The following is a 17,396-nucleotide window of genomic DNA, read 5'->3' on the forward strand; positions in this document are numbered from 1 at the left end:
AACCTAATCATTTTCAGGTTTTTCATAGGCATCACAGCAAAGGAGAGTTTTGAAAAGGGATTTGCAACTGGATAATGAGGTAGCGTTGTGGATATTTTTAAGGATAATTTGCCTTTGTGTTGGATTACTGACAATAAGGTATTAATAGTATAACTTTCCCAAAGTAAGCATTACAAGGGCATAAAAAAGTACTTCAAGGAAACTTTTGATTATTAATAGAGATATATCTGTTAATAATATACTTCCAGTCAAATTTTACACAAACTAGGTGAACCAGAGTCCTTAGTGTTGTAAATGACATAAACAATCAGGGAGCTGCGTTAAATGAAGTGAAATACCTCTTTTGACAGAGCCCTGAGCAATGCTCTGACAAAAGGAACTGAGATTAATGGCATTTTATCAGAGGAACTTAAAAATGTGAGTGTGTCTCCTGAGTGGAGAATTTGTGGAGGAGGAAAAGATGGAGGAATGCCTAGAATAGAAAATCAGGAAGAAAGTGGTATTCCAGTGCAAATGTTTGAAGAAACATACTTCAATCTAGCTTTCTGATGTTAAGAAAAATAATTAATTGAGCACTGGTTGCAATCTATAAAGACAATCTGCAAAGACATAAATGAGAAGTAGCTGTAGGGGAGAAAGAGAGTGACTGTACACAGCAAGTAACACTCATACTTATTATTTTTGGATTTTTGGCTTTTCCCTCACCTAGACAATTTTTACATTGTCAAAGGGACAACCAAGATAAAAACAGCTTGAACTTATACTAAAAATATAGGTAAGCAGCCAAGACAACTCCAATATTAACTTCAGAATCCAGAGTATCTAATCAGTACTATTAACATATAAGTGCTGAAAACAATTAACTACGCCAATTCCTTCCCCCAAACTGACAGAGCTACAATATCTGCAAAGGAAATACACTCCTCCCATCTTGTTCTCTCCTCTTTGTCCTTTTCCCATAGGTCATACCAAATACTGAACTACACAGAGCCCATTCTTGGAATACTACTAATTTAAAGAAATTTTCCCCAAACCTATTTTGTATTCCACATAGCAGCCTGGAATGAACCTTTATGGCTTGAAATGAAGTTTATTATAGAGAAGCAGATATCTTAGGGCTAAAAGTGGCACTGTTTTTAATACAACAGGGATGGGTTGCATTTAGTTAAGGTTTAGTTCTGATTACACTCTAGCCTACCTTTTAGATGCTCAGACCTCACTCAAAAAAATTTATTTTGAACTAAAAGTTTTTCTATTTTGAGCCACAGCTGAAAAGTGATTTAAAATAAAATATTTTTTGAGTCTTCTAGTTATGAAAAATATTTCCCCCATATGTTCCAATCAGAATTTCTGCCCTTGGCTAGCTCAAAACAGTAGAAACCAGAATGTTCAAAGTTGACTTGTCTGTAGATCTCGTTAAGACTTAAAAATGCAATGTTAAGATTGAAAGATCAAAGTCTAGAAGACAAGAAATTTCAAAATTAAAGTTTGACTTTAACTCTGAGTATGATGCATGAATTTATACTTTTTTTTCATATTATGTCTTTATATTATGCATTATATGTTAGTTATATTATATAAGGTAAACTCCTATTTGCATTATGCACGCATGTAATTCCACTCAGTGGGACTATTCATATATAAGAACAGCAGGATTTGGACAACACTGTATTATTTGATAAATAATAATGATATAAAGCCCATATTTTAAAGCATGAACACAAGCAAGCAGATATAAGGAGTTTTCAACTGTAACCTTTGGAATTTCCTGACTTTTGAATATTTGATTTCTAAATCCTTAATATGCTATTAATGCTGCTTTCTTATTAAATACATATATTTTATATAATAGTAGTGATGGACTAACAAAAAGGTCAGCAACCCATTTCATCCAAACTAGACTATAAACATCCAAAACTCTTTGGGGATTGACATGATTACCTCAATCTGCTTTTTTAATTTGAAGGAAAATAACTGTGCACTAGTTTCAACTTATAAAAGCACTAGACAAGAGTAGGGTCAATAGGAAAGTACAAAAGGGTGCCAATCCTGACTGGAGACTCTGGGTGCTACACTTACAGTAAGGAGACACCATTTCAAAAAGAAATATGCATTATATATTCAAAATACAAATGTGTAATTCTCTATTACTATGGATTTTTTTTTTTAATTTTTAGTATCATTTGGCTATCAAATGATTGTTTTCTGGGGGAGGCAGCCACATCACTACTCACTATCATATATGAGCTTTTAAACAAACAGCAAAGTTAATTCTTTACAAGTGATCAATATATTTGACAAGGGAATTATATTCTTCCATTACATAGAATTTCACAGTCAATTTCAGTAGCCCAAATAAGTAATCAAAATTGATAGAACTGAGTCTATTTTATATGCTTAATGAAAATAGGAAGAAAAATAGGTCAATCATTTTCTTTGTACATCTTGAAATAAAAATGTGGCTAATAATGTGTATTCCGGATTCATTTAGATGTCTTGTAATGCTTATTGTGTGGTTTAATTAATATGCTGACAAAATAAGATTTTATTATAATGATATGGCTTTTGCCCTGTCACCTGTTTTATAGCATGTTTGCAGGCCAATGTGTCTCCTGAAACAAGCATCCCAATCAGAATCTGGAGATCAAATCTTTTAAATTAAACTCTCAGACTCTCCTCCCATCACAGTCCACAATCTGCTTTTGTCTTGCTGGTTTAGCGAGTGAGAGACTTGCATCTCCTGCACATAACAGTTTATAGGCCACAAGACTGGCCAACCATAAAGCATTCCAAGAAACACAGGATCTTCTATTTGAAATGGGTGAGAAATCTTCATTTAGGAAATATGAAATCATTTACTAAAGGAGAACAATCCATTTATATTAAAACAACAACAAGTCCAGTGGGATCTTAAAGACTAACAGATTTATTTGGGCATAAGCTTTTGTGGGTTAAAACTCCACTTCTTCCATGCATCTGAAAAAGTGGGTTTTTTAACCCACGAAAGCTTATGCCCAAATATATCTGTTAGTCTTTAAGGTGCCACCAGACTCCTCGTTGTTTTTGTGGATACTGACTAACACGGCAAACCCTCTGACATTTGTATTAAACTAATCTCTAATACAGATGATCAAATTACATTATTCTTGAACAAAACTGTTCGGGAAAACATAGGTTTAGCTAAAATGTGGAGGGTCATTATGACAAATTGCTACAAATGCAGGACTACAAGCAGCTAATCAAAGAATATATGGTTTATTGCTCACAGCACTTGGAGGCTGGGGAGAAGGATGCAGCGGCTTCAAACTGGTCTGGGACCATGAGACAATGGATAACTGATCTCCTTCAGCACAAGAAAGGGAAGATGCTTTTGGGAAATCAAAGAAAAGATGTTTTCCTATAAAGGACTAAGATCCTCCCTGGCAAACAGAAACTTCATTGTCATACTCCTGCCTGGGGAAACGTGAGAGAAGCCGGCTGAATGTGTCTGAGAAAGAATTTTCTAAGATACATAGTTTAATTTTTCTTAACCAACATGCTGTGTACCTAAGTTTAGATCATGCATAGCTATGCTTTTCGTATTGCATTTGCCTATGTTTACATCATTCTGTTTACATCGTAACTGTTTACCATTTTCTCTTTGATTTTCCATCCAATGACAAGTAACTACTCCCACCCCAAACACATGGAATGGTTGTGTCGAAATCTAGCGGGTATAATCTTTGGATTTATCTACATACTAATGGGAAGTGAAATTACTTAACTTGGGTCTTCATTCACACCCTTTGCTATTTTGGTACAAACCTGAGTATGGATCATCTTAATGCAAAATAAGAGGAAATCATCCAGATTTGCTCTGAAACAACAAAATGATTTAAAACCAGAGAGTTAGTTATTTCACTTCCAGTGGCTGTGTAGACAAGTCCTCTGTCAGGCACTTCAGAAAGATGCACACTGTCCTCTGACTCTAAGGGAGGCAGAAGCAGAAATGAGGGAATGGGCTTGAAGACTCAACTTAAAATGGACTGTGATACCTACAAAAGATGCTGCAAGGAAGCTGGCTATAATCACTGTGGCAGTGGGAGAGAACTAATAAACAGGAAGGGTGAAAATCCTGGTTACATATATATTGGTCTCAAATATTTGGCAAGCAGAATTAAAAAATGCAGTTCTAATGTGGATGACATTTTAGTAGATCTTCTAAAAAGTGATCTTAACCATTTTGGGCTACAGTGGCCTATTTTCTCATGGTAGCTATAGTGTTATTACTACAAATGCATGAAGAGACCATTCATTCTAGCATCAGGTCTCTTCTAACTGTGACAAGGTCAGAACATCTTTGCAACAGGTGCTAGCCTGACCCTTTTTTAACAGACCCTGCTGAGCAGCAAAAACTGCTTGAAATTCTGCAATCACTTTGCTTTCTGTTCCAGAATGACCCTTTTTTGCACTAGAGTGAACCAGTGAATTTATACATATTAACAACTAGCTGCAGATACTACTTTTCAAAACAGGAAAAAACAAGTAAAAGGGGGTTAAAAACTCAACACTTAATTGAAGAACACCTTAGCTGAAAACTGTTTGAAGTGAAAATTAAAAAACACGATAAAGCTTTGACACCCTTGTTTATTGATTCTATTTAAAAGGATCTAGTAAAAGTATTTTTAGAATAGCTTCAAAGGGGCCTATCACTGTCTTAAGCAATTAATATAACACTGATGAAAGTACAAAACCAAAATTCACTTAATTTTTATACAACTGTATGACCTTAATCTCCACTATAAGCTACAGTACTCATTTAAACTAAAATATTAATATTTTATATTAAATAAATTAGAAGTATTTGTAAATAGCGGTGCTAAGCAATGCCTGGTTTTTCAGCTATAAAACCACTTCAGAGTAGATTGTTTCTTACTGATTTAATTTATTTCAAAAATATATTTTATATGACAAATATTAACGTGGTAGATTATTTACAACCAAAAAATTGTTAAAGTAAATCTGGAAACTCTTATAGCAAACCTTCTCTATATATGAAAAAAAAACCTCACCTGAATACATTTAGGGTTAGATTCACAAAGAAATTTAGGAGGAGAAGGCGTTCCCTTATAACTTTTCACCCAGTGGTATTCCCCTGGCACATTGGAGACCACCAGTTCAACTCCCCCCTCCACCTGAGGGAGAGAAGAGATTTGAACTGGGATCTGCTACCTCTCAGGGGACGGATGTAGCCACTGGGATATAGGATATTGTTATGAGGGGTTCCCTCAGTCTCTCTTGTTGAAGCTGTTGCACTGTGGATAAATAAATAAAAATTCATTGGAGACAGGGCCCTGGACCCTGAATCTCCCATTTCTTAGGTGAGTTCCCTACCACACTGCAGAATCATTCTCATGCATGCTTGATTGCTTGCTTGCTCACACTCACTCTCTCTCCCAGTGATTCTTTCATTATTTATCCACAGTGCAATGGCTTCAAAACTGGGTGAGTACCCTATCTAACCACTATCTTAAAGCAGCCTTTCACTCCCTTCCCCCCATTTTGTGTAAGCTTGTCTACATGGGCGCAATCCGGTAGGTGAGATCTGAGCATGCTTACTGGATTGGGCCTCACAGGTGAGTTAGGAGGAACACCTATTTTCCCAGGGTCCATGCCTCAGTCTGGAGCTTAGACATCTGGACACCTGATACGGGGCTGCAATGTGCTTGTGAGAGGCACAAAAATAGCTGCCTAGGGAGCTTTTACTGAAAAATTTAGGCCCTGAGCAAGTTTAGGTGCCAACAGGGTTTGTGGGCAGCAGAGCAAGGCCTGATTCTGGCCATTAGGTGCCTAGGTCCTTTTATAAATCCTTTATACCCACCCCAACTTTGTGGATCTGAATTTTACTTTGGCAAAAAATCTATAGCCTATGAACTTTGCACCTATTAATTTTGCTGGTTGGGTGCTGCTACACTCAGAACACAATACTGGCATGGTGAAATCATCTAGCTGCACACTGAACATTCCAAAAAATCTTTTATACCCAATTTAGGCAAGAGATTAGAATAATTTCTTTCATATCTACTGCACAATCAGAAATGTCTCCAGAGTTCAAGCTCACCTGGTAAAAAGGTGAAAAATAAGTCTACTATATTTCAATGGTAAAGAACTCAGCCTCCCTGCACTTTTCTTTTAATTGTCCTCCCGATCTCCCCGCAACAACCTAACAGGCCTAACTAGCAGAAATTCAGCATAACTTGGAAAGCTATGCATTCTAGCCATGCTGAAGGTCAAACTAACCAGAACAGATGACTTGCTGCAAACAACAAATCTATGTATGTGCCACTGAGTTACACAGTTCTCCAGGGAAAGAAAAGAAGCAGTACTGTATGAAGATGAAATCAGCACTGCATGGAACTTTGGAGGCTGAACAGCCTAGGACAGTGATTTTCAAACGTTTTTTCTGGTGACCCAGTTGAAGAAAATTGTTGATGCCCATCACCCAACGGAGCTGGGGATGAGGGGTTTGCGGTGTGGAAGGGGGCTCAGGGTTGGGGCAGAGGGTTGGGGTGTGGGGGTGCAGGCTGTGGGGTGGGGCTCTGGGCTGGGGCAGGGTGTTGGAGCGCTGGAGGGGGGTCAGGGCTCTGGGGTGGGGCCAGGGATGAGGAATTTGGGGTGTAGGAGCGGGATCTGGGTTTGGGGGGGATCAGGGCTGGACAGGGGATTGGGGTGAGCAGTTGGGGCACGGGTTTATCTCCGGCGGCTCCTGGTCAGCAGCACAGCCGGGGTGCAGAGGCAGGCTTCCCACTTGTCCTGGCACTGCGGACCTTGCTGTGCCCCAGAAGCAGCCAGCAGCAAGTCCAGCTCCTAGGTGGAGGCACGCAAGCAGCTCCATGTGGCTCTCGCCCACAGGCACTGCCCCCCCAGCTCCCATTGGCTGGGAGTGCGGAGCTGGTGCTCAGAGCCCCATGGCCCCCCTGCCTAGGAGCTGGATCTGCTGCTTGCCGCTTCCAGTGCGCAGCGTGGTGTCAGAACAGGTAGGGACTACTAGTTTTTACTGGCCGGCTGCTAGGGTCCCTGGGTGCTGAGCAAGGCAACCCAGTGCCTGGGTCATGACCCAAGGTTTGAAAACCTCTGGCCTAGAAAACTCAAAGCATTGCTAAGGGTGAGCAGCCAAAAAGATCATTTTGGCTTGTGTATAATTAGCCCAAATTTGGATAAATTCTGGGTTGGATAGTTAGCATATGCCACTGTCTACTACATAGTAGAATGATTTAGGGCAACCTTCTATGGACACAATTCATGTAAAACAAAGGCATACAATATTTTTGAACTCTATAATTAAAATATATTTAGTGAGCAAAAACTTTGGGTTCCTAATTATGTAATTAAATCTCTTAGATTAAGATTTCAAATGGAAAAATGCAGAACTGCTAAAAATGAATTATCAAGAAATGCATTTTTGTTTCCTCCTCATTTCAACAATATATGATAAGAGGATATGCTGCTTTCATCAGCTATGATTACCAGTTAATGTAATTACAAAACAAGTTCTTCCCCTTAGCTATACACGACTCTTTTTCTGCAGAATTTGTATTGAGTACGAAAAGCAACCTTCTGCACAAAGTAATGCCAAATGTGAAGGCCACTATACTGACTTTCTGATTGTTTGTACTGTAATAAATACTCAAGGATAAATGTAACAGAAGAGTTGGCACTTCATGATGTGGTTACAAATTCATGATTTTTTGCCTATATCAACTCTAAGGAACTGCACAATTGCCTATTGATTTATTGTGCACAGTAACCTTTACAATTTGCTTACGCTTAAAACTACTTTTGATTTGTCACTGATTAGTCAATCCCACTCATTATGTTCCCAATAAGTAAGAATCTTTGGTTTTAAAATTATTATAAATTTTTCATAACATCATATATTTTAATTGAGATTTACTGTTATGGACGCACAATTATACATATATCACTAAATGGCTGATTGAAGCAAATCAGGCAAGAAAATAATTGTATACAGGAAAAAAGGTGTTGTATATTCAAAAACCTAGCAATTTTAGTACATGCTGAAGTATGATAGTATGACCTTTATGACAGGTTTCAGAGTAACAGCCGTGTTAGTCTGTATTTGCAAAAAGAAAAGGAGTACTTGTGGCACCTTAGAGACTAACCAATGCATCTGATGAAGTGAGCTGTAGCTCACGAAAGCTCATGCTCAAATAAATTGGTTAGTCTCTAAGGTGCCACAAGTACTCCTTTTCTTATGACCTTTATGTTATCGTCACATGTAGATTTTGTTCCTTGGAGTATACAAATTTAGAAAGGCATCTTGTATGCAATAATGTATACTGATACCAAACACTGTATACATGCACAAACACAACCTTATATCTGTTGTAAATTTATCTAGATTTTTTGAGCCCAAATATGGACTGATGTACCAACATTGGATGAAGTGAAGTGTGCCATCTCTAAACTAAAAAATGGATGTGCAGCCGGTGCTGATGGCATCCCCTCAGAGCTGCTAAAATGTGCTATTGATTCTGTAGCAGAATCACTTCTGGCCATCCTTTCGCTTGTGGAGAACTGGAACCCTGCCAATTGCCTGGAAGGACGGTATTGTGATCTCACTCAATAAGGGCAAGGGACTGTGCAGCGAATGTAAGAGCTACAGGCCGATCACCTTGCTCTCCGTTCCAGGGAAGGTGTTTGTGCATGTTTTGCTGGCACGCCTAGAGCCTTTGCTATATCGCAAGTGTCGTCCTCAACAGTCAGGCTTTACGAGGAACAGGTCCACATTAGATGCCATTTTGGCCCTTCTCTTGTTGTCAGAGATACATCGTGAGTTCAGGAAGCCCCTGCACGTAGTGTATGTTGATCTTAAGGCTGCATTTGATTAAGGAGACCGTGTCGCATTATGGAAGGCCTTAATGGATGAAGGTGTCCTACCACTCTGCTGGACTTGATTAGAGAGCTGCATAATGGAACCACTGTCTGTGTCCGTCTAAGGAACCGGATGTCAGAGCCTTTTAAATCAGTATCTGGTGTTAGGGTTGCATTCTGGCCCTGCACTCTTTCGTCGGGAAATGGATTTCATACTGCAGCATTCCATCAGGTCCATAGGAATTGAGATCAGTGATCTCTTACTCACAGACCTTGACCACGCTGACGACATTGTTCTTTTAGTACAGAGCCCCAACAGGTTTCGTGAGGCACTCCAGCAGATGGAGGAGGAGTCAGTTAAAATTGGTCTCCATGTTTCATGGTCAAAGACAAAACTGCAAAATTTGAACCAGGTCCACTTGTGACTCCAGCCTCTTTGAGCAATGAAACCATTAAGTCAGTTTCCAGCTTTTACTATCTGGGTTCTATACTTACCATCTCCTTCAATTCTCACACAGAGGTTTCCCATTAGATTGGCATCGCAGCATCTGCCATGGGCCATTTATAACAGATATGGAATCAACATCATCTTAGTATGACAACCAAGTTCAGGATTTATTCGAGCTGTATCCTTCCCATACTGTTGTACGGCTGCGAAACATGGACACTACGCTGCACAGACTAGATAAAGCTGGAGGCGTTACACACAAAATGTCAATGTCATATACTGGGCATAAAGTGGAATGACTTCATCTGTAATGCAGATGTTTATGGTCGTTTGGGTCTACAGACTACTGGGGCCATTGTCCGCAGGAGGGGCCTTATGCTTTTTGGACATGTTGCAGGGATGCCACAAGACGTTCCAGCAAACTCCGTTCTCCGGGTGGCTTGTAACATCTGGGATAAAATTCCACCAACCGAGGGGAGGAGGTGGCCCAAAGGCAGACCCCTTATTACATGGGTTCATCAAGTCTGTTCCGATGTTGGACTCCCAGGCCGTCAAGTCTTTGCGGCTGTGCAGGAATGGACCAAATGGTGAACGATCGCTATGGCCAAGTGTCTGGCTAAGCGTTGAAGAAGAAGAAGAAATATGGACTACTGAAAGACCACTGATTGATAATCCTATGGACGGAGCTATTCACAGTTAAACAGATTACACATGTGGTAGGTAGCAGAGAGGGCGCAGGGAGCTGCTTCTACCTATGTACAGGCCCTAGCCTCCACCCCATACCTACCGTCAAGTGTGAGGAGAACAGCAGTGGGGAGTCTTTTTATAGGTCTTTTACATCTTTTGTGCAGGTACAGTAAATGCTGCTGTGGATCAAATTGCCTTCTGGGATCCTGGTTACCTTATGCCTTATACAGCTATAGCATACCATTCCTATTGCTCACATGCTCTCTTCTCCCTCCCCATTTCTTCAGTGTTACACTGGCTCTCAAAGCTATAATTTAGCTCAGTAATTACGGATGAAATTATTTACCATTGTGTTGTGATGGGTTTCAATTTATAAATCAATGTTCAACATTCAATCTCTTCCAGATTGAATTTCAGACAGAGAATCCACAGAAGCAGGACAAGATAATCGTGGTTGTTTACACATTTGGGTTATACAACCCATTTTTCTTCTTAATAGATTCATTGTAGGAAATAAACATATTCTAAACTTAAAATTTTGTATACAGTTATTCCTGCTACTTTCTACTAAGTAACTGAAACATGTAAATGGCAAGTATATTTTAGTATTCAGACTTAAGAGTCCAGTTATTCTAAACTGATTTCCTTTTTGTAGTTTCTCAGTAGCACCATGAAAGAACCATGCATCCACTGTGTGCTAGACAACTAGCAACAGCCATCTGTTACAATGTAAACTTAAAATCTATACCCATCTTCACCAAGTTAAATAATAGCACAAAGTTGGAAGAGAACTAAACATTCCTGGTGACATTTATATTTCAATATTAATAAGAACAACATTGAGATTTCAGTGCTGGAAAGCAAACTGGGACCACCTCCATCTACAAGAAAAGTGTTAAAGCAGCTTCTGTTGATCGAATGTTTAAAATGTTTTTCTCTACCATCCACCTAAATACAGAGCTGCAGCTGCCATTGATACCCAAGAGCTGCCGATTAGTCCATTATATTGTTTTATATCTGAACATTCTATATATAAAACCTTAATTGTATCATAATATCCAAATTCACCACTTAATGTTGTATCATTCTGCCCTATAACTGTCTAATCTATTTACATTAGCTCTATTTACTTTCCTTTTGTTCCATCTTACTCCTTAAATGATATATTGTGTATTGTCATGATTCAAATTGAAAAACAAATAGAGATGAATCTTGGAACTCACTTAAAGCTATAGTAATCTCAAGGTCAAGGTACTGTGCTACATGCCTATGGGGGAACATTCAAAGAAGACAATCCCAAATTTTGATTATGGACAACTGATGAGCCACAGACCACTAGCTGGTGGTCCAGAGCTAACTGTTACATGGTGCTAACTTTATTTCTTTACTTATTTTTCCTTCTACATCCATAAAATTTAACTCTGTGGCTTTGTATAACATGGTTTCTTATGTTTTTTAGCATGTCCATTCCTCATTTGTATCACACTGTCTTTTCCATTACATCTTTCCCTCTCAAGTCAGCATGGGACAAATTTTAAGAAGTGATCAAGTAAAAATGCATGCAAATCTCAGTTTGTGCTTGTGTCTCAGGGGTTTCACTTGGATACACTTTTAATATTGTGGTCCTAAATCCCCTCAGTCCATTCTATCCCCTATTAACTTCTGTCACAATTTTGTTTTTTAAAATACCCCTTTTCATGCTGTGCATGTATTTTACTGCTTATACATATTATTTTATATATAGTATTTGTGCTATAAAGCCAGATGATCCCCTTTATAGTAAAAACAAGGAGCAAGAAATTAGCAAAGAAATTAGCTACATACATATTGTACCTCCAACTCATGAGGAAAATGACAGCTTTGTAATAAACAGAAGTTGATGTGAGTAGAAAAATCAACTGTAGGTCACAAAACTGTGAACACTGTGCTGAGAATGATGCAAAGCCTGCACTATTACCTAGAGGATTGCATTAGTAGTAGCGGGAATATCATACAGAATATGCAGTGAGACTGTCATGGACATGGTGTCCCACATTCAAGTACATAAATTTGAACACCAAATGGTGAACACCCCAATGCGTTCGGGTTCCATGAGAACACTGGAAATGCATATAATAAATAGTCATCATTACAATTTGTACTGAACAATCCACCAAATATAATTTGAGCAACGACCCCACATCCTCTCCAATATTGGTTGCACTCTCCAGACATCATGAAGGCTGGAGGGGCTTCTCCATTCTTAATTGCTTTTGAAGGAAACAATATTGAGAAATGGATGTGGCCCTAACTGCAGGAATAAAGCATCAAATTATTAATATAGAAATTACTATGCAATTGAGATTATGTGATGTGTTTAAGGTTGTGAGTAGGCTAATGCATATGCTATGCATAAGTCTGCGAGTTTGTCATGGAGATCATGGAAGTCACGGATTTCCGTGACCTCTGCAGTGGCTGGGTGTGCCTGGCCTTAGGGCCACCTGAGCAGCTCAGGCAGCCTTGGGCCAGTCACACCTGCTGCTGTTGGGGCAGTCTCAGGCCATCCTACCCCCAGCAGCAGCAGGAGTTTGGGTGCGAGGGGGCAGGGAGTTGAGGCCCGGGATGGGGTGAGGCGGGCTCTGGGTGGCGCTTATCTCGGGGGGGGGGGATCCCTGGAAGTGGGACATCCCCCTTCCTCAGCATCTAGGTGGAGGAGCCAGGGGGTTTTGCACACTGTCTCCACCTGCAGGCACCTCCTCCGCAGCTCCCATTGGCTGAAATTCCCGGCCAGTGGGAAGTGTGGAGCCAGAGCGGAGGCAGTGCACAGAACTGCCTGGCCATGCCTCCACCTAGAGGGCTGAGGAAGAAGGATGTTACCACTTCTGGGGAGGCGTGGAACCAGGTAGGGAGCCTGCCGCACCCCCTCTCCTGAGCACCCACTGCGCCCCCTGGCCACCCCCCTGAGCATCTGTGGTACCCCTAGGCTGCCCTCCAGTCCTCTGGAATGGTGGTTGAAGCATGAAGGGACATATAAATCTTTAGCGCATCTGGCACGTAAATATCTTGCGATGTCAGCTACAACAATGCCATGTAAATGCCTGTTCTCACTTTCAGGTGACATTGTAAAAAGAAGTGGGCAGCATTATTCTCCTGCAAATGTAAAAAAACTTGTTTGTCTGAGCGATTAGCTGAACAAGAAGTAGGACTGAGTGGACTTGTAGGCCTTAAAGTTTTACATTGTTTTACTTTTGAATGCAATTATTTTTTGTACATAATTCTATATTTGTAAGTTCAACTTCCACGATAAAGAGCTTGCACTACAGTACTTGTATTAAGTGAACTGAAAAAAACTATTTCTTTTCTTTTTTACAAATTGCAAATAGTGGCAATCAAAAATAAATATCAAGTGAGTGCTATACATGTTCTATTCTGTGTTGTAATTGAAATTAATATATTTGAAAATGTAGAAAACATCCAAAAATATTTAAATAAATGGTATTCTATTATTAACAGTTTCATTAATCGCAAATGATTTTTTAAATCACCTAACAGCCCTAACTTATAAACAAAAGTACTGCAAACTTCTTCACTTTGTCCCCCACATTATTGTACAACAATAAATGGACTATACAGCTAGTACTGAAAATGAATGGATTGAAAAATGTTTTAGTGTGTGTAAACAGCATTTGTATTATTTGCCCCGGAAAATAATTTTCTCTGTGTCATTCTTCTAGTCTATGTAACTGTGCCAATTTATAGGAGTATAAAATTCTAAATCTCTTCACTTGTATCAATTATAACTTATGTATCTCCCTCAGCAGCATTTAAAAGACAAAGAACTGAAAACAATATTCTGCTTGCTGACGGTACAAAAATCTAGCTAACATAGCTTTGGAACAATTTTGGTAGCTGTTAACAATTTTAAATACCCTTTTCCCCACAGGCCTGGCTGGTTCAGGGAACTGTCCCAGCTCACTGGTTTCTAATCAGCTGGAAGTGGTTCTAATCTATTCTCTTCCATGCCATGTTTATTCCAAACTGGCAAACTGAATGCAGCATTATTCCATATCTCAGAAAAAAACGGTAGGAAATAAAATGGTGTGCATTATTCCTTGATATTATTCACTTCATAATAATTCATTCCTTCATCATCATCCTTTTATTCTTAAAGACCCCTCCTCTAATCAGATGCTTTTAGTGCTGTGCAGAACAGCAGGAACATTTAAACTACAATAAAATAATTATAATAAAAACTACTCATTAAAATTCAAAGCTAATTCAATGAATTTGAAAGGGTCCATTACAGGAAAAAAGGGGGAATAAAGGAGGGAAGATCACTGAGGGGGAGCCAAAAAAACCCAACCACTAGAAGCAACAGTTATACAAGATCACAAAGGCATCCATAAAAGATTCCTGTGTGAATTGATGTAGCTACTATAACGGTGGGGTATCTGGCTTCTAAGGAGGACAAGGAGAGGGCTCCCTAAAGAAGCGTGTCCCATCTGAACAATAGCAAGAAACTGAGAGACACGGGATTCATGTTCCTAGTACAATGCGTAATTACATTTTCCCGATGGCTGGACTTAAGAGTAAGGAGATTTTTCTAAGCATATGGGAAAAAAGAATAGAAAAATCCTCACATGGAGAAAAGAACTACTTTCCTTATACCATTCTGCACACCTAATCAGGGCCCCATATCACAAGCCTAGCCCCTGTGGTCACTATGAAGTAGTCAGGTTTCAGAGAGATCCATTTTAACAGGCACTACTAACCATCAGGATAGGGAACCTTTCACTGAAAGCTAATGTTTCAGGTGCATGGACTATGGAGAGGATTGGTCTGGAAGGTCTAGAATCTTTACGTAATAGACTCTGGGTGACTATCAAGAGGGTCCACTGGTCAAAGCACCACCACTAATTAAGAAACGCGATATGTCTGCCTCTTTTCCCCACAGCTTCTCAGTGGGGATGATTAATAGAACTGTGTATTCCCAACTCTCCCTTGAGTGAAGTTGGAATGAAACAACAAATTCCGTTGATAATTTCTCCACTATCAGTCCCTAAGTGATCCATTATAGAAGGAAAGTCAAAAATCAGTAATGGACTTACTATACATATGGACTAGAAGAATTAGAGGACTGAAGTGTCTCCGAAGAAGATACATACCACCTCTGATTTCTGTAATGTCCCTAACAGCCTGATCCAAAGCCCACTGAAGTCCCAGAAAAAATCCCATTTTCTTCAATGGGAGTTTGATCAGGCCATTGGTATCTGGTCTAAGGATCTTTCAAAAAGTAACCATCATAATGTGCAAGGACCATGATCCAGAATTTTGCAGAATTCTTTCTTCCTGTACATGAATGTCACTATGGTGGTGCTTGCTACTGTAAGACATTTTTAAACAGTCTTGAGACATATCATGGAGATAAGAGGACATGAGATTAGAGAGTCCTGACATATATAATAGGACTGAGACACAGCCCTGTTAGAGGAAGACAGAAATTCTTCCAACCATGCCACAATGAGCATGTCAGCCACAAACTCGTAAGATCTCTTAAGGGACCCACCAATTTTATTTCAAGGGGATCTTGAGGGTTGTAGCTCCTTCAAGAGAGATACAAAGCAATCAAGGAGACACAGGGCAGGACCAATAGTCATGCAATTTAAGTGATGCCTCTCTCTACCACTCACATCACAGCAATGAGCCAACAATTCCAAACTGGCGTATCAGGGCTACAGAAAGAAATTAGGTAGGAAAATGCTTTCAGAAACATATCACATTAATGAGTTATATGGGCATTCCAATCAGAGCTGGATTTTCCACAAACTTACATTAATTTTCTTAAAAGGAAAACTCAAATGACTCTCACGCTGCTTTCCATGATAAGTAGAGGCTTAGTCTATGATTTTTAGTCAAAGTTTTCCTTTCCTCCTGTGTGCCAGTTAACTGCTGCCTTCCAATATAGAGATGACTGCATGTCAGTGATGTTGCATATATGTAAATATCTGTGAAGTATTTATAGATCTTTTAGCATAAAAACAACTATAAAATATTACTATTCGAAATCTAATACCAATGCATGGGGAAAAAAATTTCTATGAACTGTTTCATTTCCCTGTAAAATACCAGAATTCCTGTAATGTGGATTTAGGACCCCCACTACATGAATTTTGTGGAAAATAACAATCATTATGACTTAATTTAAAACTTTCAGGAAGCTGTTAACCTCTGTGGACTCCTAAAGGAGGAATTAAGCCCAGATAGATGTTTATGTACTCTACATTTAAATACTATGACACTTCCAAGGAATGCCATTTCAGGAATGTTAAAAGTTTATCTGCCAAATTTCATGGGAGAATCATGTGTTAATGATACTTTTTTTAATCTATAATCTCTTCAAAAGAGGCTCATTACCTTCATCCCTAAAATGCGAAGACAGGGCTAATTCAGTCACTCTTCTCAAGTTTATTATCCATTGCTTCACATCTATCAGAAAGCTCACACAGCAAAAATATGCTTATTTACTCACAAACAGCTCTGGTATTTCTCTAGTTTATCATTTTTAACAGGAGATGCTTTCTACCTAAAATCTGCAGAGTCATACCGTTATGGTCTGTTAGCCTAACTAGTTTATGGCTTAATGGTAAAATATTGTTTTACAAGATCAACAGTGTTGTAAAATAAATGAAAAGTTAAAGGGTTAATGTCACATTGAGTGTAGTTGCCATCTTATTATAACTTGCCCTGCGGCAAGTAGTACTCTAAGATTATATATTTATTTATTTAAAAATCTTCTGATGGCTGTACCTAGCTCATAAAATTTCATATGCATTAGGAGACTACACAGCATAGATGAAAATTATGTGAAGTTCTGTACCACAGTTTTATTTCTGGGCATCTTTAAAATTTAATGTGATGTTGATCTCTCTTATCATTGTTAAAGAAAGTTAAAGGGGAACACTTTAGTATGCAGCTGATGATGATACCAATTATGAGGTTCAGCATGTAAAGCCACACATTCAGAAAAACAACTTCTAAAAAATCATAAGTGCTTTAAGGGGCTAAAATCATCAGGATTATTTTAACAAAGAAGCAACATCAAACAATGCCAAACCATTTCGAGGAGCATTATTACATTTATGTTTGATTAATATCTGAAAATTCAAATCTCTTCAGAAGGTGATTTAAACAATACACTTTTCTAATCTGATATTTAACAAGATATCGTAAGTTGCTTTTGAGAGTTTTTCTGAAAGGATTACGTCACATGGCTTTACCATAAAACTCAAAACCCCATTTTTTTGGTACAGGGAAGGATTATTCTTCTTAATGCAAGCTATGAATCTTGCTACAAGAAAAAACTAGAATCATGAACTGGATTCTTATCCATTTAGGATTCACTCATTCA

At 38.9% G+C, this 17,396-nt stretch overlaps 1 protein-coding gene across 8 annotated transcripts in view; it reads right to left on the bottom strand.

Moving 5' to 3' along the window:
• FBXL17 (F-box and leucine rich repeat protein 17) overlaps positions 1-17,396 on the bottom strand; it is a 485,194-nt gene that overhangs the window by 231,326 nt on the left and 236,472 nt on the right. For 2 of the 8 annotated variants that reach the window (XR_012158992.1, XR_012158993.1), the window contains exon 7: positions 3,805-3,856. The exons of the other annotated variants lie outside the window; for them this stretch is intronic. The gene's annotated coding sequence lies outside the window, so the exon portion shown is untranslated. The remainder of the gene's footprint in view (positions 1-3,804; positions 3,857-17,396) is intronic. 8 annotated transcript variants of the gene reach the window in all.

This window comes from Lepidochelys kempii, chromosome 5 (genome assembly GCF_965140265.1).
Source record: "Lepidochelys kempii isolate rLepKem1 chromosome 5, rLepKem1.hap2, whole genome shotgun sequence".
In the NCBI taxonomy this organism is placed as follows: domain Eukaryota; kingdom Metazoa; phylum Chordata; order Testudines; family Cheloniidae; genus Lepidochelys; species Lepidochelys kempii.